General features: G+C 40.0%; 1 long non-coding RNA gene and 1 pseudogene across 2 annotated transcripts; one reads left to right on the top strand and one right to left on the bottom strand.

Annotated features, from left to right (window-relative positions):
- Positions 1–4,747: 4,747 nt before the first annotated feature.
- Positions 4,748–21,089, bottom strand: LOC116526252. The gene is made up of 3 exons (XR_004258062.1): positions 20,945–21,089; positions 8,269–8,352; positions 4,748–7,251 (listed from the first exon to the last, which is right to left on the bottom strand). It is a non-coding gene; the product is annotated as an uncharacterized LOC116526252 (long non-coding RNA).
- LOC116526251 lies at positions 10,050–10,518 on the top strand (annotated as a pseudogene). Its single transcript, XR_004258061.1, has one exon. The product of XR_004258061.1 is annotated as a 60S ribosomal protein L32 pseudogene (transcript).
- Positions 21,090–22,049: the final 960 nt, after the last annotated feature.

Here is a 22,049-nt window from a genome sequence, read left to right as displayed (position 1 = left end):
TGAGCAATGGGGGGCCTGCTATAAAAACAGATGAAGCTTCACTTTCTTACCTGCTGCTCACCTCCTGGTGTGTGGCCTGGCTCTTAACAGAACACTGAATAATACCAGTCCGTGGCCCAGGGACTGGGGATCCTTGCACTATAGCATCCATAATAGTCTAACCTATGTGTTTCTCGGATCCACTTGCTTCTTACAGTAAATTTACTTTATGTGGAAACAGCTAATCCAGGGTTCTGGTTGGTGTTGCTTCTTGGGTACAATTACAGAAGTAAAATAAGTAGGAAAGAATGGAAGTTCCTGCTGCTGTAGCAGCTGGTCTCAAGGATCATATCTGATACTCACTGTCTTCCTCCTCTATTACCCATTTTAGATTCCTTGCACCCTTGGCTAGCACCTCTGCTGGTCTATGGAGCTTAGTTGATGGGGTAATCTAGACTCTCAACCCTAAGCGGTATGAGCTCTGGTCACCATGCACTTCTCAGGCCATCACTGCTGCATGTGTCCTTTTGCCGTCAAAACTGGGCAGGGGAATGTAAAAAGACACCACTGTCCCTGCATCCTTTATGTCATTCTCTTCAGGATATGATAATACTGTTGATTAATAGCTTGGCAGGTGTGGAAACAGATTCAAAGGCTTCTACTTGGCCTTCCCAACTATAATAAGTCTTACTCCACAAAAGAATGAACCAAAATTAGAGTTCTAACTACCAAATATGTTCATTACAAATAAGCATTCAAAGACTTGCAGGCTAGGTACAGTGGCTTGTACCTGTAATCCCAGCACTTTGGGAGGCCAAGGTAGGCAGATCACTTGAGGTCAGGAGCTTGACAACAGTCTGGCCAACATGTTGAACCCCGTTTCTACTAAAAATACAAAAAATTAGCCAGGTGTGGTGGCGTGTGCCTGTAGTCCCGGCTGCCCGGGAGGCTGAGGCATGAGAATCACTTGAGCCAGGGAGGCAGAGGTTGCAGTGAGCTGAGATTGCACCACGGCACTCCAGCCTGGGTGACAGAGCAAGACCCTGTTTCCAAAACAAAACATACAAAAAAAAAAAAAAGACTGACAAAATGACCACTAGCTAGGTCAGTCTCAGTGGTCCCAGGGTGAGCTAGTCAGGACCTCATTTCTTATCTAGTCCCAATACATTTCCCACTAACAAAAGGGGATCAGTGTCAACTCAAACCCCATGTCTAACTGTCATCGGAATGTCTGGGTATTCCCCATATCTGCTCTGCAGGTAAGTCCCTTTGGGGAAGGACTAGGGGAGACATGACTGTATACACCAGCTGTAATGCTGCAGGGTCATAGCCCCTCATTGAACAAATGGACTCAAAGTCTGAGAACTGGCTCAGGTCCAGAAACTAGACAGGGGATCATGGTTTTTTACTGGGGTGGTTACCCTGAGCTTCTTGATCATTCATCCTTGATTTCTTCCGAGTGCATAAGTAATATATTTGTCAGCTGCTCATCTATTGGGCCTCTGGGAGCACCATGCTCTGTTAACCATCTCCTTAACTCTCTGACCATCCTGGTTGCTACTCTAACATAACTGTTTGTTATAAGAACTGTGTTCACCTTGCTTTTGACAGCTAAGTGCTATCACCTAGCCTCTGTACTTTCAGGATATTATCAGTCCCATTCTACCATTACCAGTTTTGTAATAAATTTCCTACCGTGAGCCATGGCCTACAGAAGACAGCCATCCCTGAGAGTCTCAGCAATGCTGGCCTTCCTTCCTTCTCACCAGCATGTACCTAATCACTGTGGCAAACAAAGCACCCTCCAGGCCATCCCATAACACATTGTCTATTGGTACTTATTTCTGGACCTTTGGAGTATGTCTTCCATGACATGCCCCTTTCTCTGTGCTTTTTGAATCTATCCTCCACCAACTATCATGGACTTCTCATTTAATGTGGGCAATTGATTTTTCTCAGATTCCCACAGCACACTAGCACTGTCTCCTGAGGTCTTTGTCAGAAATTAAATACTTTGTCCCAGGTGAGTGTTTCCATACTGATACATTCTCCTTTATATAACTTTACATTCCACCCTTCTTTATCCAGAATCTTTAGGATCCAATCCTATAATACTGTCCTGGCTTCTGCATGTACATTTTGTCTAGCTTGCAAAGATCCTTAGCATATAGGCTTTCCTTTCTTATCAGCCCAGCACTTCCTCGGTTGGGTTATGTTGTGACTTGATCCTAGCTATTGGTCTGGTGGCCAGGAAGGAAGGTGAGGGTAGACCCTGAGCAGGGTTTGTATGATCTGGCAAGCAGAGGGCCTGCGTCATCTACAGCGAGGGGTGAGGGTACACTGGCCATTAGTGGGGAGGAGTGGTCTCCTGCAGGCCTACATGGTTCAGGCTGATCTGTTTTTAATGTTCTTGAGAGCAATGGCCCATGTGTCCCTATTTCAAGTTCCAAGATCCCACTCTTCAATCAATCTTGATGTAGGAGACTTGCTGGGGTTGAGAAGTTAACCTTCTCAGGGACCTTTTCCACCCTTAAAACTAAGTCCTGGTCCTGGTCCCCAGCAATGTCTGCCCTCCAACTGTAGGAAATGAGAAACTATATATGGCCAAGGAGACCCTCTGCCTTTCACACTTTGCCTTCAGTTGGTGATTAATTATCCCTCTGTTTTTCATTGTCTGTCTTGGGTATATTGATAATACTCATCACCAGTCAACTAGTTTCCACAGTCCTTATAAATAGTACTTCTCCTGTACCTCTCAAACACCTAAGATTTTGTACCAGTCAGTACATTCCCTTCCACTGACATCTTATCTAATTTACTACTTATAAAAGTTCTAACAGTTGCGTGGATACAGCATGCCAGGGCCTACCTGTACCTCACTTACCACCAGTTATGGTGTCCTGATTACCAATTGGACAGTGGATCAGGCAGCCAATTTGAAGCCTCAAAATTCTAGTCTACAGGAAGTCTTAGTTGGAGCAATCAGGCAAGATAAAGAAAGAAAGAGCATCCAAGCTGAAAAATAGGAAGTAAAACTATCTCTGTTTGCGGACAATATGATCTTATACCTAGAAAACCCTAAAGACTCCCCCAAAAGACTTCTAGATCTGATACGTGAATTCAGTAAAGTCTCAGGTTACAAAGTCAATGTACATAAGTGAGTAACACTGTTATACACAAATAATGACCAAGTTGAGAATCAAATGAAGAACTCAATCCCTTCTAAAACAGCTACATAAAATAAAATACCTAGGAATATACTTAACCAAGGAAGTGAAAGATCTCTACAAGGAGAGCTACAAAACACTGTTAAAAAAAATCATAGATGACAGAAGCAAAGGGAAATACATACCATACTCATGAGCTGAAAGAATCAATATTGTGAAAATGACCATACTGCCCAAAGCAATCTCCAGACTCAATGCAATTCCTATCAAATACCAACATCATTTTTCACAGAATTAGAAAGAAACACCCTAAAATTCATAGGCAACCAAAGGAATAGCCAGAGCAATCCTAAACAAAAAAAAAAAAAAAAAGAAAGAAAGAAAGAAAGAAAGAAAAAGAAAACGAAAAAAGAATCTGGAGTATCAGCTACCTGACTTCAAATTATACTGCAAGGCTACAGTAAACAAAACATGGTATTGGTATAAAAGTAGATACATAGGCCAATGGAACCCAATAGAGAATCCATATATGAAGACAAATACTTACAACTAACTGATCTTTGACAAAGCATACAAAAACATAAATTGGGGAAAGGGCACCCTATTCAATAAATGGTGCTGGGAAAATTGGATAGTCACACGTAGAATGAAACTAGATTCTTATCTCTCACCATATACAAAAATTAACTGAAGATGTATTAAAGACTTACATATAAGTCCTGAAACCATAAAAATTATAGGAGAAAACTTAGGAAAATCTCTTCTGGACATTGGCCTAGGCGAATAATTTATGACCAAGACTTCAAAAGCAAATGCAACAAAAACTAAAATAAATAAATGAGACCTAGTTAGACTAAAAAGCTTCTGCACAGCAAAAGAAGCAGAACTAAACAGACAACCTATAGAATGGGAAAAATATTTGCAAATTATGCATTCGACAAAGAACTGATATCCAGAATCTACGAAGAACTCAAATCAGCAAGAAAAAAAAAAATAATCCTATCAAAAAGTGGGCTAATGACATGAATAGACATTTCAAAAGAAGATATACAAATGGCTAACAAACATATGACACTAATCATCGGAGAAATGTAAATTAAAACCACAATGAGATACCACCTTACCCCAGCCAGAATGGCCATTTTTAAAAAGTCAAAACCAATTGATATTGGCATGGGTGCAATAAAAAGGGAACACTAATACACTACTGGTGAGAATGTAAATTAGTACAACTTCTATGGAAAACACTGTAGAAATTTCTCAAAGAAGCATAGGTAGATCTACCATTTGATTTAGCAATCCTGCTACTAGGCATCTACCCAAAGGAAAGTGAGTCACTATATCAAAAAGACACCTGTGTGCATATGTTTATCATAGCACAATTACAATTGCGAAGATATGGAAACAACCTAAGTGCCCATCAACCAATAAATAGAGAAAATGTGGCTATCTATCTATCTATTCTGTCTATCATCTATGTACTACGGAATACTACTCAGCCATGAAACAGAATGAAATAATGTCTTTTTCAGCAATTTGGATGAAACTGGAGGCCATTATTATGAGTGAAGTAACTCAGGAATCAAAAACCAAATACCACATGTTCTCACTTATAAATGGGAGCTAAGTTACAGGTATGCAAAGATATGGAGTGATATAAAGGACATTGGAAACTCAGAAAGAGGGAGGTTGTGAGGGGGCCGTGGGATGAAAAACTACCCTAATTTTGTACAATGTACAGTATTTGGATGATGGGTGCACTAAAATCCCAGACTTCATCACTATACAATTTATCCGTGTAATCAAAACTATGTGTACCCCTAATGCTATTGAAATAATTTTTAAAAATTCTATTTAACAATCAGCATCTTAGGACCATTCCTGGTGCCAACTGTTTTAGATCAGGTTTCAGAAAATAGACTCTCAGAGAGTTGCTTGCAGGCTGTTTTTTGGAGAAATTATTGAAACAATACTTATAAGAAAGTGAGGGAAGCAGGATCGGACAGAGGGAGAAGTTGAACTGCAATGTGGTTGCAATAGAGACATCAGCCAATCCCATAAAAAATGCTGGTGCTGGGACAGCCCTTCTGAGTTATCCCAAATTGAGGCAAGGGGGGCCATGTTTTTGTACCACTGCACTAGATGTGGACTGGCCCTAGGAGGGAGTGTGACATTGGGCAAGACAGCTTCCTTTGACCAAATCAGGGTTTCACCACAACAATGCTATTGACATTTTGGACCAGACAGCTCTTTCTTGGAGGAGGAAATCTGTCCTGTGCTTTATAGGACATGTATCAGCCTCTCAGCCTCTACCTAATAAATTTCAGTAGCATTCTCCATGATAATCAAAATGTCTCTAGATATTGCCCCTGTGTGTGTGTGCGTGCGTGCGTGCGTGCATGCGTGTGTGTGTTTCACTGCCCCATGTGAGGACACATAAAGAAAGTGTCCCTCTGCAATTTAGGTAGAGAGCCCTCCCCAGAATCAGCCACCCTCTTGATCTTGGATGTCCCAGTCTTCAGAATTGTGAAGCATATGTTTCTGTTGTTTAAGACACCCAGGCCATAGTATTTTGGTTATAGTGGCCCCAACTGACCAAGGCAGATCTTCATCATTTTTCACCTTGATGATTGAAATAGCTGACACTGTCTACACCTTCAGGAGACCACTCCCCCTACATCTTCCTTATGTTTTCAGAGTATCTTTCATAAATGCAGGCATGTCACTGCTGAACTAAACTAAACACCTCTCACCTGCAGTAACATTTTTCAAAGTGGGGTCTGCATCTGGTATGCCTATCAAAAATGCTGATCCAAGGCCTAACTCATCAGGTTCAAAGTCTCTGGGTGAAATCTTAGCCTATCTTCTTGGCTTCATCTCCACCATTCATTCTCCTGTTTGTTCTAAAAGCTGCACCCCGCTGAACTACCTGTGTTTGTTGAAACATGCCAGGCATGTCCCCATATCTGCACCTCTTCACACATTGCTGACTTCACTTCCTCGGACTGCCAAAATTCCTGTGTGTTTTAAAACTCAGCTTCTCCTCGAAGCCTTCCATGATTATGTTCTTCACCAGTGTCTTCCTTTCCTTGGGGCTTCCATAGCACTCACCCTGTTATTCAGCATGTTATTCGTTCCTACCCTCACCCCTGGGCTATTGCCCTGTAGATACCTGCCTCTCTCCTAGAATGGCAGCCCTCTGAGAGCACAGCTTGTGTCTTTATTCTATCACGTTAGTCACTCAATAAACATTGGCCGAGGGAATTAATGAGCGTTATGATACTCACTCTGAGTCAGTAGTGTCTAATCGAAGTATAATATGAAACATGCAAGTAATTTTTAAATTTTCTCATAGCTACATTAAAAATAGAAAAAGAAACAAGTGAAATTAATTCTAATTGTATGTTTTTATTTAACCCAATCTATCCAGAATATTATCATTTCAACGTGCAACTCATACAAAAAAGTACTGATACATTTTACATTATTTGTTTTCCTACTAAGTCTTTAGAATTCTAGCATGCTTTCATACTGAACACATTTCAAACCAGACTGGCCACATTTCACATGCTCAATAGCCGCATGTGGCTTCTGAGTGCCATACTGGAATCACTAAACAGCATGATTCTATACTAGAGAGGATGCTATTGAGGTATATGTGAGCGCTTTTGCCTACAAAGTAAGCAGTATTCCAGGGTTCATATTTGGTGGGTACATGACACTTGAATGGTTTTCACCAAGACTTTGTTAACTATGGTCTCCTTTTGTGTGCTGCATGTAGATGCAAGAGCAGGTCTGACTGAGAGAGTCCTGCGTGTGAGCTATGCACGGCCTACAAAAAGTCAGCAGGACTGTCAGCAGCAAACAAACCTACTTCTCAACCAGGCAGTTGGAGCTGAAATGCACAAACAAACTACCTCTTTAGGGAACATTAAAGGCATTAAATAAGACTGCGACATTCTTTGGTGTGCACAGCCGCACCCTTCAAAGCCATCATCACTGAGGTTCTACTTACCAAAAGAAAAAGCCACAGAAATGTAAATACAGTTCATTTGTAGATGCCTTGGTAGAGGTGTATCCACGCCCTCTAGGAACATCATTCCATCTAAGGGAGGAGATAAAGAACATTTCTTAAGCAGGAAACTTAGAACCATTTCAAGATGCGAACTATTTGTCTTGCTCAGGCCTGTCTGCTGGCTCCATCTAACTCAGACAGCAGTGAGTGTTTGCTGGGCTCAAACTCTGCTCTCTTGGAGTCAGAACTGAAAAAAGAAAGTGATTCTCCAACTCCCGGCCCCACACTCTGGTGACCTCAATTGAGAAGCCTAGTGTCAACTGGCACCAAGCATAGGGTGGAACTGAGAGACAACTTGGCACTCTCAGCCTGGCACCCTCTTGATGGGCAGGAACCCAAAGCAGCCTTTCCTTCTGCTTCTGCTCTACTAGAGCAAGAGGCCTCATTTTCAATTAAAACAGTCAGAAACACAAATTAGCATCAGAACCAAAATGGTTTCCTGGGAAACTAATGACAAAAATTCCAGTTTTAAAACATTTTCTTTGCATCCTAGAGAGAGAAGTCATGTTTTTCACAAGGACAAAAGCCCTGTGCCAAAGAACTCCATCTCATATAAAGAAGTGTCATTGACCAAAGACTCTGGAATAGATGAAAAGTACTATTTGAGGCTTTCAGGACATGCTTTATGTATTTTTCTGTACCTTGTTCCCATATAATCCTAACCCATTCACTCATGCCTGTTTTTACAGAAGTGAAATATTTCCTCATTAATTTCTTTTCCCAGTAGTCCTTTGTCCTGTAAGAAGTTGAACTTTTTAGCATGCAAGCAGCTGGAGAACAGGTTAGAGATTTAAAAAAATCATTAGCAGGTAGAGAAGACTTAGAATATGATACCTCTACCCATCAAAACCTATCCCTTGGAAATTATTTAAGAAAATAATTTGCATTCCAATGATAGTAATATACATTTGTAAAGTAGTTCATAGTTTACAAAATCCCTTCACATATATTTCCTTAATTCAACTTCTCGATAGTTTGAGTAAAAATACGATTCTAGTCTTTATGTTCTGTCTCCTAGGAGCATTCATTCAATTAACAAACACATACTGAGAGCCTTCTCTGTGGCTGGCCTTGACGAATGCGCTGAAGAACAGAGCCATTGGACATCCTTCCTTCTGGGATGAGCTGAGTCTTGGGAAAAGAGAAAGCAATTAAAATTCATGAAAATTCAGAGGTATACAGCATGCTGTAGGAACACATAAGAAGGACCTGCAATGCAGCATTTTAATATTGAGTAATCTCTTAATCTGAAGAAATTAAACTCCTTAAGGATGGAATTTCTGATATCCTACAAGGGAGGTATTAGCAGGGAAGCCTTCCCAAAGACCTCTAAATCACACAACACTGGCAGTGTCTCAACAGAAGGTATAACAGTGGTATGTGTATAATGTGCGCATCAGGCACACCTCCTTTTATTGTGCTTCACTTTATTGCACATCACAGATATTGTGCTTTTTTACAAATTGAAGGTTGTGGCAAACTTCATAGAGTTTATAGACTCCAGGAAGTCTACTGGTGCCATTTTTCTAGTAGCATGTGCTCGCTTCCAGGCTCTGCATCCATTTTGGTAATTCTGTTAATATGTCAAACTTTTTCATTATTATATCTGTTATGGTGATCCATGATTAGTGATCTTCTGTGTTACTATTGCAGTTGTTTTGGGGCACCATGAACCATGGCCCATGTAAAATGGCATTCTGACTGCTCCATTGACCAGTCTTTCCCCAACTTTCTCCCTCCCCTCAGGCATACCTATTCCCTGAGACACAACAATATTGAAATCAGGCTGACTAATAACCCCTACAATGGCCTCTTAGTATTCAAGTATTCTCACTTTAAATCAAAAGCTAGGAATGATTTAGCTTAATGAGAAAAACATGTTGAAAGCTGAGCCAAGCTGAAAGCTAGGTCTCTTGTAGCAAACAGCCAAGTTGTGAATGCAAAGGAAAAGTTCTTGAAGGAAATTAAAAGTGTTACTCCAGTGAACACATAAATGATAAGAAAGTGAAACAGCTTTATTGCTGATGTGGAAAATGTTTTAGTAGTCTGGATAGAAGATCATACCAGCAACAGTATTCACTTAAATCAAATCCTAATCAAGAGCAAAATCCTAATTCCCTTTAATTCTATGAAGGTGGAGAGAACTGCAGAAGAAAGTTGGAAGCTAGCAGTGGTTAGTTCACAGAGGTTTAAAGAAAGAAAAGATATATAACTATAACATAAAAGTACAAGGTGAAGCAGCAAGAGCTTTGGAGAAACTATAGGAAGTTATCCGGAAGATCTAGCTAGCATCACTGAAGATGGTGGCCACAGTAAACAACAGATTTTTCCATGTAGACAAAAAAAAGCCTTATATTGGAATAAGATGCCATCTAGAATTTTTATCACTAGAGATAAGTCAATGCCCGGGTTCCAAGCTTCAAAGGACAGGCTGACACTCTTGTTAAGGGGCAATGTATCTGGTGACTTTAAGTTAAAGCCAATGCTTCTTTATCATTATGAAAATTCTAGAATCTTAAGAATTATGCTAAGTCTACTCTGCCTATGCTCTATAAATGGAACAACAAAGCCTGGGTGATAGCACATCTATTTATAGTATGGTTTACTGAATATTTTAAGCCTACTCTTGAGACCTACTGCTCAGAAAAAAATGATTCCCTTTAAAATACTACTGCTCACTGACATTGTAACTGGTCATTCAAGAGCTCTGATGGAGATGTACAAGGAGATGTATGGTGTTTTCATACCTGCTAACACAATATTCATTCTGCCGCCCATGGATTGAGCAGTAATTTTGACTTTCAAGTCTTATTATTTAAGACAGGTAGGTAGCAGCAATCTCCTCCTCGGCATCATGGCCACCCTTAGATCCCTTGTGAAACCCAAGATCGTCAAAAAGAGAACCAAGAAGTTCATCCGGCACCAGTCAGACCGATATGTCAAAATTAAGCGTAACTGGCGGAAACCCAGAGGTATTGACAACAGGGTTCGTAGAAGGTTCAAGGGCCAGATCTTGATGCCTAACATTGGTTATGGGAGCAACAAGAAAACAAAGCACATGCTGCCCAGTGGCTTCTGGAAGTTCCTGGTCCACAACGTCAAGGAGCTGGAAGTGCTGCTGATGTGCAACAAATCTTACTGTGCTGATATCGCTCACAATGTTTCCTCCAAGAACCACAAAGCCATTGTCGAAAGAGCTGCCCAGCTGGCCATCAGAGTCACCAACCCCAATGCCAGGCTGCACAGTGAAGAAAATGAGTAGATAGCTTATGTGCACATTTTGTGTTTAAATAAAACTGGCATCTTCCTTGAAAAAAGAAAAAAAAAGACAGGCATATTACTGCCCTAGATAATGATTTCTCTGATGGATCTGGGTAAAGTCAATTGAAAACCTTCTGAAAAGGATCCACCATTCTAGATGCTATTAACATTCATGATTCATGGGAGGAGGTCAAAATATCAACATTGGCAGGAGTTTAAAAGAAGTTGATTACAACTCTCATGAATGATTTTTGGGGGGTTCAATATTTCAGTGGAAGAAGTCACTGCAAATGTCATGGAAATTACAAGAGAACTATAATTAGAAGTGGAGCCTGATGTTATACAATCCCATAATAAAACTTGAACAAATGAGTGGTTGCTTCTTATGGATGAGCAAAGGAAGTGGTTTCTTGGGATGGAATCTATTCCTGGTGAAGATGCTGTGAACTTTGTTGAAATTACCACAAAGGATTTAGAATATTCCGTAAACTTAGTTGATAAAGCAATGACAGGGTTTTAGAGGAGTGACTCCAATTTTGAAAGAAGTTCTGTGGGGAAAATGCTATCAAACTGTATCACATGCTATAGAGAAATCTTTGTGAAAGGAAGACTCAATCGATGCAACAGACTTCATTTTTGTCTTATTTTAAGGAATTGCCACCACCCCTGATCAGTCAGCAGCCATCAACATCAAGGCAAGATCCTCCACAAGCAAAAAGATTACAACTTGCTGAAGGCTCAGAAGATCATTAGCATTTTTTAACAGTATAGTATTTTTTAAATTAAAGTATGTACTTTTTTTACACATAATGCTGCTGCATGCTTAATAGTCTACAGTATAGTGTAAATATACCTTTTAGACTCACTGGGAAATGAAAAAAATGCACGTAACTCACTTTACTGCAATATTAGCTTTATTGTGGTGTTCTGAAAATCAACGCAATATCTCCAAGTTATTTCTGTATTGTATATTATAGTTATAGTATGAAACTAAAATATGTTCAGTAGTCATAACTTTAGGCATGACTCACAGGCTTGATTTTTTTCATAATATATTAGGATCTATACACTCTCCAAATGAGCATTGGACTCCAGTGTAGAACAACTACTTCTGAATGTAGATATTGCTTAAAACATTTTATAATACCCTTTTATTGCCATTTTCTTCAGAATCTGGAGGTAGTCTTTCTCCTATTCTTTTTCTCTCTCTTTTTTTTTTAATTACAAAAGTAATGCACATACATACCCATGTAAACAATTCATAATTATACAAATATGCAACTTTAAAAATGAAAGTCTCACAATCTTCTCCCCAAAAACAATTAACAGTGTATGATATATCCTTTCAGGGCTTAGACATGTTTGTGTTTACACATATTTTTTAGGCCAGAATGGACCCATATTGTACAACTTCCCCAAGACATATATAGCTCAATGCTTATCTTAAATATAGATATCTTTTTGCATTGGTAAAGACATAGCATTCTTTTAGATGACTGTATAGTCACTCAAAAAATAGATGCACCATAATTTATTTAAGCAGGCTTCTACTGATGAACACTAGGTTTTTAAAAATAATTTTTTACTCTTATGAACAAAACTGTGATTAAAATCCTTATTCATATTGATTTGGACATTAGTTGGAGTATTTCTAGAAAATAAATGCCTAGGACTTAAATTCCTAGCATAGTTTTTACAACTCCTCAATGTAAGCAAAGCTTAAAATTTAACAGTAATAACTGGTTTAAAAGGATTTTTGGTCAAAGCAAAACTTGACAGTAAGTGAGGAGACTAGGAACTAGGCATATTGAGCAGCTAATATGCCTATACCTATCATGGTGCTAGATAGCAGCATTATCTCATCACTCCTGGAAATTCTGACAATTGTGGTGTTACTGTTCCCATTGTAGAGGTGAAGAAATTGAGACACAGAGAGGCTAAGCTTTTCCAAGGTTATGCAGCTAGCAATGGCAGAGCCAAGATCGGACCTGGGTCTTCCCAGTTCTTTTGATTATAGCACCTGCCTCTCAGTAGTATAAAACCATGTTACAGTTTCTTGGTTTAAACTCCAACTGACTCTAAAGAAAATATCAGAAGTGTTTTAGTCAATTTCAGAAATGCTGAAATAAATGTGATGTTTCCAAAGCTATATATAAAAATACTTTGCATTTGAAATAAGTAAATTTTGCTATGTTAATTACAAAAGGTCTCATAGTTTAGTCACCTTATCTCCCTTTCTTACTGAATTAACAGTGCTGTACTATAAAAACAATGCACCCAAATAGATACATTTCTTTATCCTAAAATTTTTCTGGTCTGGATTTATATAAATTTTATTATTCAAAATGGATAGTAAAGAGGCAAATTCATTGTGAAATCAATTTGGCTGCCTGCTTCATTGTACTTAGAGCTTACCTGTCATTTGAGAGTTCGTTTCTTGCTGTTTAATTATCTTTTTCCTTTCAAGCCCCTTTTGAAAATTCACCAGTTCTATACAGCATTTTTCAGAGTTTCTCTCTAGGGACAGGCTCCTCTGGAAACAAAATACAGATACCATGAGAAGAGGTGGGTTAAAAAGATAGGGAAATTAGGAGGCTGAAAGAACAATATTCAAATGCAACTCTTCAGAATGGTTATGTTTCAGTTGCTTCATCTTGGATTGTCAATTCACAAGAAAATACTAATGTTTTCCAATGAAAGGGTTTACTCGTGTATGATATGCTCATTAGCACTGAGTTTCCCCTTTGTCCTAGTTCCTTTCCTAGTACCTCATGTGCTCCCATAGCACGCCCTGCATGCACCTGTCACATCACTTACCACAGTTTCTCATCCTCCTTCCTCACTAGACTGAGAGTTTCTGGATAACATTAACTATGTTTCTGTTAGTATTACATTCTTGATTCATAGCACAGCATCCATCTTGTGATAGGTGCTCATTTCATTTGCTGCTTGAAAAAAATGTCAGAAAATTTAAGGGCAGCTTTCCCCAGATGCAGTCTCTGTTTCTACCTTTCACCAATATTAGCAAAAAGCTCAACACCCTTTACATTCCCCAGAAACAATTCATTCACACCACAAGCATTAGTGTGCAATGTGGATTTTACTGAAGATTTTGTAGCCATGTTAGGGGAGGATGAGCCATGTAAAACTCGGGATCAGACATATTTGTTTCCTGCAGTTGTTTTTCCCCATTGTTCTTCAACCTCACAGGCTTCTTCCTTTATACAGAACAACTCAGCGCTTTCCCAAACTCTTCCTCCAAACCCACATACTCATGCCTAGCAGAGCCTATGGCAGACATGTACCTTTAGAAGTCATGGGTGGGTGTGTCAAAAAAATATTTTTTCCCTATTACATCTGCATTTGCAGCTATTAGTACTTAGGTTTTCCAAACAGCTTTATAGTATCTAATATAAGCAAAATTATGCCTCTTCCAGGCATACCATTTTGAAAGTCACCCTCCACTTCTCCAATCCAAAGAGGAACAAGTTATTTCCAGCTAGTGACCTTCTTCTTATGAGTCAAGTGAGTTCCTTCCTTCTGGGCCCTCAGGTTGTGTTCACCTCTACTACCCTTGGTGCTTCGTGGTTCCTGGTCTCCAGGGAAGAAGGCCTCCTCACCCGAGGCCCCGAGCTCACCATGCCAGCCGAGGCAGGAACTTCTCACCTACAACTGGGGTTTCCCTGTCTCTGACTTCTAGGAAATTTTCTTTTCTCTGAGTAATTATAATTAATGAAATTTATACATCATTATATTAAATTATGTTATTTAATATATGTTTAGTTTAATTATTAAATCCATCGTTATATTAAGTATAATTATTAGATTTAATAATATATTAAGCTGCACATTTACTAATCTGCAGCTATGTGCCAGGCACTGTGTGCAGCACTTGTTTATATGTTACTTCATTTAGTTGCCAGGGCAACTCTGTAGATGGTTACTACTACTTCTGTTTTACAGATAGCAAAACTTAGCTTAAGGAAAATTAAGTTATTTGCCTAATGGTGTTTCACTCACATGGGATTTGAACACAGTGTGTCTGCAACACCTGTGTGTGCTTTGAGCCTTCTCTCCCTGAATAGCCCCAGCATTACATCCCTGCTACAAGTACAATCTGAGTGTACCCTTCCCCTTTTCTACCTTTTGTGGATTTAAGAAGCTTGCCCTGCCTTGCAGGCCACCTCTGCCTTGGTCAGCTGTCTTGCTGTTAGCTCAGACATAGCCAGCTCTGAACTCTTCTCCTTTTCCCTTTTTTTTTAATTCTATGTCTTTTGTTGTTTTTCTCTTTTTTTTTTTTTTTTCTTCCTCTTCAGTATTTCTACCAGTTACTGGATCCCTCCTGAGAAAGATTCCTGACTGTATTCACATCAAGCCCAGCCCCAAGAAACTTCCCAATTTTCCTTTGTTATAGCATCTTGGAAAGTTCCCTGCAGTTCTTAAATGTCTTCCAGTATTTATTCTTATGGCTCCTAAAGAAGAATAATTTTTATCAAAAGTTTGATAACTAAGAAAAGATTTCTAAGTCGTATGACTAAGTGAGAAAGGCAAAGTGCAGAGAAGTAACTATGATGTGCTACCAACCACATAAAAAGGATAGAAAAAGTACCTGTTTTGGGTAGTTCTGGAGTGAGATGAATTTTACTGAGCAGATGAAGAATAGGAGCAAGAGGAGATTTCACTGTATGTCTTTTAAGTTGATATTTGGAGCATATGAATACATTACCAATGTTAAAACTAGAGTGATTTCTTTTCCTAAAGAAATGCAAGTAATTTTCCTGATGGGCAGGAGAGGGCATTTTGCTACAGTAGTTTATGAAAAATAATAAATGAAAAAATAGTTTTGATAAGGAAAACAAACAACTTGTTCCACAAGAATATCCAGGTCAGTGAGTATTTCACATAAATCTGGTAATCCAAAATACTCAGCATTATGGATGATTTGGACAATGGTCTAAAAACAATCAGTTGATAATGGAAAGTACCAATTCAACTATATGTGCCCTGTTTTCTGCACTGTACATGCCTAGGGGTTCGGCGCTTTCCTCTCTCATACAGCTAGACCTCAGTAAATGTTAAGTAGTAATAGGGAAAAATTGCCCTACAGCATCCCTTCAACAGTAAGAGGAGCAAGAAACCATTTCAGTATGATTTGTTGAGTCCTGAAAAAAACAACAGAAACTTTTAAGCACAATCAAATTGACGTCAACTCAGTCTCTGCTTAATAGTATAAAATAGAGGGCAGTTGAGTAAGCAACTGTGCCCTCGCTCACATTCCTAACCCTAGTTTTGGACAATGCAAAATAACCGTGCTCTAGCCTAGTCCCATGTAGTAACCAATACATGTGATTGAGAAAGCTAGGGTCAGTTCTCAAGAACCTGAAGACTACTAGCATTCACGCCTTACCTCCAAATACTCTTGACAACATCTGAGGACAGAATAAATCCCCAAAGCCATCCCCTAAAATGACTGGCCTTCTTAGTTTTCTTTGGTTTGGAGATGACCAAGATTTGACCCCCACCCTCAGATTGGAATAGATTGGACATGACTCTAGGCCTTTTCTACACTTAGATCCATCCTCCTGGGAGCAAGATAAATGTCAGCCGATTCCTATCACATTATTCTTCTAGCAGATGGAATTTCATTCACATAGTTTTTTGTTGTTGTTTTCTGTTTTTTTTTTAAAGCTTAGAACAAGGGGAAAAATTTCTACTTTTTTTCATACTGTAAGTGCAATTTACACTAAATTGGAAAAGCACAGGGACGCCTCAGCCTTTTATTTTTAAACAGTTTTAATTGACAAATAAAAATTATCATATATATTTATTGCACGTAACTGGTGGTTCTGAAGTATGTATACATTGTGAAATGGCTAAATTGAGCTAAATTAACATATGCATTACCTCAAATACTTATCATTTGTGTGGTGAGAGCACTTAAAATCTACTCTCAGCGATGTTCAAGAATACAATACATTGTTCGTAACTATAGCCATCATGTTGTATAATAGATCTCTTGAACTTATTATTCCTAACTGAAATTTGTATCCTTTGACTAACATCAAAGAGAGATGTTGAGCAGATAGTGTTAAGCCTTATTTTAGGTATCTTGAAATGGCTAAAAACAATGGAAACTATGTGGGTAGAAAGCTGACTTTCAACTTTCCCTAATCCTAAGAGTGCAGACAAAGTCTAATGAATTAATCGAGACCCAAGTCATTCCAGACCAGGAACACATGGGAAATTGCCAATGGATAGTTGGATCCTCTCATTACAGAAACCTAAATCGGAGATAGTCATTGAAATGTCTAATCACCAATCTGAATTTTTATTTCTTTAAATAAGAAGATTTTAAAAATAATTCTACTAAATCTATATGAGGTGGTATGCCGAGAGTTTATTGCAGGGATGCTGTCAGTAATAGAACCTGTAAGGGAGAGAGGGAGGCAGGATGGGGCAGAAGGAGAAGTTGAACTATAATCCAGTCACAATAGAGACCTTGTCTCATCCCCTTGGAGGCTCTGAACCTGAGATGACCCTTCAGAGCTTTCCAGAATTGAGAAAAGCAGGTGTGCCTTGTACCACTTGATAGACCAATCATTGGATATGAGCTGCCAAAGAAAGGGGATATAACCTTGTGTAAGGCAGCTTGCTTAGGCTGAAGGCAAATCCTGGAGAGGGACTCAGCTGCAGGTCTTCCCCAGGCAGAGCTCCTGGTAGCTGTGAGAGTAAGCTGGTAGCTTGGTCCTCACAGGGGACCTTGGCAGTGTGCACCAGCATCCACTACATAACCAAATGCCAAAATGAATACCAAACAAAGGCATCCTTGTTTTGAAAGTAGGATGCAGTTAGCCCAGAAAATATGGTAGTGTGAAACTTGATGGCGTAGTGTGCCCTGGCTAAATATGTTAGTAAAATTCTTGAAGTCTTAATTGTCTGTGTATGATTACCTTCTGACTGAAATTACCAGTTCAGTAAGCAAAAGGAGGCTGATTAAGAGTCATATCTATTCTAAAACCCTCAAAGGCGGGGCCTCTCAGGGACAATTCAAAAGGATCATTCTTACTACAGATTCCTCCACATTTTTTCCAGTTCTGTGTACTCTATGGGCAGGTGGTCACTACCTGCAGCTGATAATTACAGGCTTTCTGTATGCTGCATTATGAAAGGAATGTGTTTGTGCTGCCAGGCTGACAGGGAAGCATGCAGCATATGTTGGACCCTGTAAAAGGGAGGAGATTCTTCTTTTGTTATGGGCCATAGGTTTTCAAGGCTGCGATCCATGGCAAATGTTCACCATGTTCAAGGCCTAAGGGCCAAGCACACGACCTTTTAAGAGCTTGTCAGCAGAAGTTCCTTTCACTGAAAGCCTTGGCTGTCCTACGCAATCAGCTAGTAATCAGAGCCACATTGTGTGCCCTCTTTGTAAGAAGGCAAAAGATCTATAGCTTTCATCACTGAAAATATTTAATATTGCACCTTTAATTTTCAATAATAATAACAACAATAATAGATAAAATGCTGCCATGGATTTCATAGATACAAATGGAGGTTTTGATCTTCCTGAAACATTTCCTCTTCTAGAATGGAGCAAAGCAACCATTTTGACAATAGCTAAGAAAATTACACAGAAGTCGTGGGCAGGAATGTTGTGAAAATGCCATTGAGGCCGGGAGCGGTGGCTCACGCCTGTAATCTCAGCACTTTGGGAAGCTGAGGCGGACAGATCATGGGGTCTGGAGTTTAAGACCAGCCTGGACAAGATGATGAAACCCTGTCTCTACTAAAAACTACAAAAATTAGCCGGGCACGGTGGCACACACCTGTAGTCCCAGCTACTTGGGAGAATAGCTTGAACCTGGCTGGCAGAGGCTGCAGTGAGCTGAGGTCGAACCACTGTACTCCAGCTGGGTGACAGAGTGAGACTCCATCTCAAAAAAAAAAAAAATGCCATTGAAACTACAAGAACAATTAAAGAACCTGGGTAGTTATGTCCTCCCCTTTCACCCTACTCCCAATTCATATCCACTGATAGCCATCAAACTGACATTTATTTGATTATTATGTGTACTGAACAATTCAGATCATTTATAATAAGATGCTAAATTAGGTCACAAATTGATAGTAGGGAGAAGTGGAGTGTTTTCTACTGTGATAGCAATAATTTTCTTCTTTCTGATTTCTAAAATGATTACTTGAAAATATGAGAATGTGCTGAAAAATCACACGTTACTTATTCAATCATACAAATATTGGGGGGTTAAAGACAAAATTGTGAAACTTTAGACTTATAGGTTACCTTTGAGCTTCCTAGGTACAAGTCCATCTTTTACAAATGAGGAAAGAGGGTTTGGCTTGCCCAGGGTTCTATACTCAGGACTACGATCCAGGTCTCTAGTTCCCTGGCAGTCTTTCCACTGGAAGAAACATGTGCTCTGATTTTTAATATTGTATGTACAAGTTAATGGAACATTTTCATTGGCAAAAAAAAAAAAAAAAAACGGAACGCCTAGATGCCTTTTGATTAGACCAGGTTCAGAGAAAACTCAGGCAGTGTGAATCTCAGATTGATTTGACCCTTAGGCACACCTGATTACTGCCTTGACTCAATGAAGCTCATTGACACGTGACTCCTGGCATACAGGCTGGAAGTTTCAGCATTTCTGGCTTTCACATCTGAGTACCCAGAATCCTTGCAGACCTTGGAGGGTGATTATGACAGCAGCACCTAGTGAGACTTCTAAAACTTCTAATTGGTACCAATGCATGTTGAGATTCCTGTGTCTCGTTTTGTTTAGATTTCCACATAATGGTAAGCATTCATTTTGCCATGGCTTGGATGGTTTCTTCTATTAAGAATCTATCATTCTGCTATCATTGTGTTCTGCTGAGGCTAACCCTACAGATCTGGCTGTATATACTCCAATGTCTAGAATGATGGAAAAGACAACCAGAAAGATCAGGATGCAAGTAACTTGTATGAAAAAGCTCCCATCTTTAGTGTATAGCCTTGCAAGTGGTACAGAGACCTTCAAAGTAAAGCACTAACCTTGAGAGCATATTTCTTACTTTTGATTTCACAGGACTTTTCCATAACTGCTAAGTTCCCAGTTCTCTCTATGTCTTGAAAAGTCCAATTTGGGAGGTGGAGGTAAGCATGAGATTCAGGCATTTCTTCTGTAAGGATATGCAGTTCATCCTAACTAAGCCACCTGCTCCGCAATACAGGATGCTAGCACACGCTGATTTGTAAGCAATGTGTTCATTTCTTTAAAGGAGCGAGTTGCAGATTTGTGTTGCCAGAGACAGATGACAAAGTCTAACAGCTGATGGCTGGTACACTACCAGTTGAATTTGTGTTGAGTCTGCAAATACTGACTTAATGTGCCTGTATCTCCTGACAGGCTGCAGTTTCTCACAAGTATCCCTTCTTTTCCCTTCCCTTCTTGCTTGTTCTAGGGTCTCTATCATGAAAAAGAGGGATCCCTGAGAGAGCCTTTTGACTTGACAGTGTAACTACAGCCCAGAACATTTCAGCCATCCTGAGCATCACATGAAGTTGGGATCTTGGCATTAGGATTTGTAGTAGTTTCCTAGGACTGCTGTAATAAAGTATCACAAATGGGTGGCTTAAACAGCAGTAACCAGTTGTCTCACCATTCTGGAAGCTAGAAGTCCCAAGTCGAAGGTTGGTAGGGTTGATTCCTTCTGAGAGCTGTCAGGGAGAAACTCTTCCATGCCCCTCTCCTAGCTTCTGGTGGTTTCCTGGCAACCTCTGGCATTCTTGGCCTGTAGATACATCACCCCAATCTCTGCCTTCGTCTTCACATGGGATTCTCCCTGTATGCTTGTCTGTTTCTGGGTCTAAATTCCCCCTTTTTGTAATGATACAGCCATATTGGATTAGGCCCAATGCTAATCACCTCATTTGAGCTTGGTCATATGCAAAGCCCCTATTTCCAAAATAGATCACATTCACAGATTGAGGGCTAGGACATTCACATCTTTGGAGGTGGGGACATAATTCAGCCCATAACAGGGCTTCTAATGTAGGTCCAAGGAAAATGATGTAAGCCATTGGATTGTGCAGAACCAGCCTTAATCTCCCACTTTCATGCCCTGCCAGGTGTTTCTTCTTTCTCTACCCCAACCCAGCCATCCCATGGATGGGCTTTGCCAAACGAAGCCTCCTTTTGGGTTAGAGGGAGCTTCCCTCTGTCTACTGAGAAATTGGGCCTGTTGTCCAGATTCTAAGCCTGCATTCTGACTCCTCTAATACCCAGCCTCTGCCTATGCTGCTGACATGTAGTAATGTGGATGAATTGTCTGTTCTCCTGGCCATTTTCACATGTGTGTGTGTGTGTGTGTGCGTGTGTGTGTGTGTGTGTGTGCAGAAGTCACCAGGAAGTTCTTTGCCCCATTACTCTACTACCTAAAGTACTGTCCTGTATTCTGTACTTACAGTTTAAGAAGACTTTGGGGACCATTCTCACCCTTTGAGCTTTCCCTCCACTCTCCTCAGTGTCAAACCCATGCCTTTCCTTCAGGACAGCTGCCATCCTGGGCTGCTGCTGCCAGCAGAGGTGCTCTGCTTGCAAAATCCTCTGTTTGGTTGTCACTGTTTGTCTATTACCCTACTGCAAAGGAACAATTCAACAAATGACTTTAAACTATTCACTTTTCAAATATTAGGTTAAGGTTATCTGAAGTTTGATCAAGATATGGTGGATAAGAAAATCACTGCCCCTCCTAAAAATTTAGGTTATGATTCAAGTGCTCTTTTAAGAGGCATTTCAGAATGTTGACTGTATGCATTATCCCAGTGCCCAGCAACCGTGGCATAGCTACATTTAGGCAGTCTTTTGTGATGAGACATGTATATGGGTGAAGCATTTGGTCTTTCAAAAAAGCACCAAATTTCCCCTGACCCTGCTATTCCCTTAGGTACCACCCTGCCTCTTACTTTCTGTCTACTCCCCAAATTGTCAGCTAGTCTATACTTGCTGTTTTCACTGCCTCCCCACCCACAATCACATTGGACTGTATAATTCTTAACTCTTTGCATCCTCATCACCAGCTATAATTGCTCTTTGGAGGTAATCTTTCCCTGTCTCATCACCAAATTCAGTGGCTACACAATAACCTTTAGGCTTCCTAACTACTCTGTGGCATTGAATACCTTTAAAAATCCTCTCGTTACAAGGCTTCAGTGACCCCGAGACACCTTAGGCTTCCTGTCTTCCTGGCAGTTCCTTTAGCTATTCTGCCTTCTTCCTCCCAAATGCGGGTACATCCAAAGAGTGTGTTCTCTTTCCCTTCTTCCCTCTCCTTCTACCATCTTTCTAACTATGTTAAGTTTATTGGATATGTTAGTCTCCCCTGTCACCAAATAGTGGGTTATTGGAAACACAGACTATCAAAAGCCAGATATGTTTAGCCATGAGACTTTGCAGAATCTCCTACCAGGAAATGAGAGTAGGTACTGATCCAAACACCAAAGCAGAAGAATCCAGCATAACAGTGCAGCCCTGGAGCACCATCCTGGATGCAGTTTAGGACAGGGGAGG

Source organism: Sapajus apella, unplaced genomic scaffold (assembly GCF_009761245.1).
Source record: "Sapajus apella isolate SASKATOON/1434 unplaced genomic scaffold, GSC_monkey_1.0 scaffold50, whole genome shotgun sequence".
In the NCBI taxonomy this organism is placed as follows: domain Eukaryota; kingdom Metazoa; phylum Chordata; class Mammalia; order Primates; family Cebidae; genus Sapajus; species Sapajus apella.
The sequence above is the reverse complement of the archived record's forward strand: the minus strand, read 5'-3'. Positions and strand labels throughout refer to the sequence as shown.